Raw genomic sequence first — 2,500 nt, 5'->3', positions numbered from 1 at the left:
TTTGCTTAGGGTTAATGTTAGAGTTAGCGTTAGGGTTTTATGATTAGGGTTAGGGTTAGTGTTAGGGTTAGCTTTAGGGTTAGGGTTTAGGGTATGGGTTATGGTTAAGGTTTCGGTTAGGATTAGGGTTAGGGTTAATGTTAGGGTTAGGGTTAGGGTTATGTTTGCGTTAGGATTAGGTTAGGGTTAGGTTTAGGTTTAGGTTTGCGTTAGGGGTAGGGTTTTGGTTAGGTTTATGGTTAGGTTTAGGTTTGCGATAGGGTAGGAATAGGTTTAGGTTGCGTTAGAATTAGGGTTAGGGTTAGGTTCGTGTTAGGGTTATGGTTAGGCTTATGTTCGGGTTAGTGTTAGGGTTAGATTTAGGGTTAAGTTTTAATACAGGGTTAGGGTTAGGGTTAAGGTTAGCGTTAGGGTTTCATTGTTAGGGTTAATGTTAGGGTTAGGATTAGCTTTATGGTTAGGGTTCAAGGTTAGGGTTAGGTTAAAGTTAGTGTTAGGTTAGGGAATATGTTTAGGGTTAGGGTTAGCGTTAGTGTTATATTTGCGTTAGCGTTAAGTTTAGGGTTAGGGTTAGGGTTAGGGTTGTGTTTGTGTTAATGTTAGGGTTAGGGTTAGGGTTAGGGTTAGGGTTAGGTTTGCTTTAGGGTTAGGGTTAGGTTCGTGTTAGGGTTATGCTTAGGGTTATAGTTAGGGTTAGGGTTAGGGTTAGGGTTAGGGGTTAGGGTTTTGGTTAGGGTTAGTTTTAGGGTTAGCGTTAGGGTTTTATGATTCGGGGTAGGGTTAGGGTTAGGGTTAGCGTTAGGGTTTCATGGTTATGGTTAGTGTTAGGGTTAGGGTTAGGGTTAGCGTTAGGGTTAGGTTTGCGTTAGGGTTATAATTAGGGATAGTCTTTGGTATAGGGTTAGAGTTAAGTTTAGCTTAAGATTTGCGTTAGCGTTATGGTTAGGGTTAGGGTTAGTGTTACGTTTGCGTTAGGGTTACGGAAAGGGTTAGGTTTAAAGTTAGGGTTAGGGTTAGCGTTAGGGTTAGGGTTAGGTTTGCGTTAGGTTTAGGGTTAGGGTTAGGTTTAGAGTTAGGTATAGGGTTAGGGTTAGGTGTAGGGTGAGGTTTGCGTTAGGGTTAGGATTTGGGTTAGGTTTATGGTTAGGGTTAGGTTTGCGATAGGGTTAGGATTAGGTTTAGGTTTGCGTTAAGGTTAGGGTTAGAGTTAGGTTCGGGTTAGTGTTAGGGTTAGGGTTAGGTTCGGGTTAGGGTAAGGGTTAGGGTTAGCGTTAGCGTTTCATGGTTACGGTTAGGGTTAGGGGTAGGGTTAGCTTTATGGTTAGGGTTCAAGGTTAGAGTTAGGGTTAGGGTTAGGTTAAAGTTAGGGTTAGGTTAGGGTTAGGTTTAGGGTTACGGTTAGCGTTAGGGTTAGGTTTGCGTTAAGTTTAGGGTTAGGGTTAGGGTTAGGGTTATGGTTAGGTTTGCGTAATTGTCAGGTTTAGGGTTAGGTTTATGGTTAGGGTTATAGTTATGGTTATGGTTATGGGTTAGGGTTAGGGTTAGGGTTAGGGTTAGGTTTAGGTTTAGAGTTAAGGTTAGGGCTAGGGTTAGGGTTAACGTTAGGATTAGCTTTGCGATAGGGTTATGGTTCAGGTTAGGGTTAGCGTTAAGTTTAGGGTTAGATTTGCGTTAGGGTTATGGTAAGGGTTAGGTTTAGGGTTAGGGTTAGGATTAGGGTTAGGTTTCCGTTAGGGTTAGGGTTAGGGTTATGTATAAATTTAGGGGTTAGGGTTTTGGTTAGGGTTAATTTTAGGTTAGCGTTAGAGTTTTATGATTAGGGTTAGCGTTAGGGTTAGGGTTAGCGTTATGGTTTCATGGTTAGGGTTAGTGTTAGGGTTAGGGTTAGGTTTGCGTTAGGGATGTGGTATGGGTTAGGTTTAGGGTTAGGTTTAGGGTTAGGGTTAAGGTTAGGTTTGCGTTAGGGTTATGGTTATGGTTATGGTTAGGGGTCGGGTTAGAGTTAAGGTTAGGGTTAGACTTGCGTTAGGGTTATGGTAAGGGTTAGGTTTAGTGTTAGGGTTAGGTTTAGGGTTAGAGTTAGGTTTGCGTTAGGGTTAAGTTGGGCTATGGTTAGGTTTAGGGGTTAGTGTTTTGGTTAGAGTTAGTTTTAGGGTTAGCGTTAGGGTTTTATGATTAGTGTTAGGGATAATGTTAGGGTTATCATTAGGGTTAGGGTTTAGTGGTTTTGGATAGGGTTAAGGTTAGGGTTAGGTTTGCCTTAGGGTTAGTTTTATGGTTAGGTTTAGAGTTAAGATTAGGGTTAGGGTTAAGGTTGGGTTAGGGTTGGGATAGGTTTCCGGCAGGTTTAGGTTTAGGGTTAGGTTTAAGGTAAGGGTTAGGCTTAGGGTTTGGCTTAGGTTTGCGTTAGGTTTAGGGTTAGGTTTAGGTTTAGGGTAAGAGTTAGTTTAGGTTTGCGTTAAGGTTAGGGTTAGGGTTAGGGTTAGGGTTAGGTTTATGT

Source organism: Rhinolophus sinicus, chromosome 14 (assembly GCF_057876585.1).
Source record: "Rhinolophus sinicus isolate RSI-liver-muscle chromosome 14, RSI-T2T, whole genome shotgun sequence".
Classification (NCBI taxonomy): domain Eukaryota; kingdom Metazoa; phylum Chordata; class Mammalia; order Chiroptera; family Rhinolophidae; genus Rhinolophus; species Rhinolophus sinicus.
The sequence above is the reverse complement of the archived record's forward strand: the minus strand, read 5'-3'. Positions refer to the sequence as shown.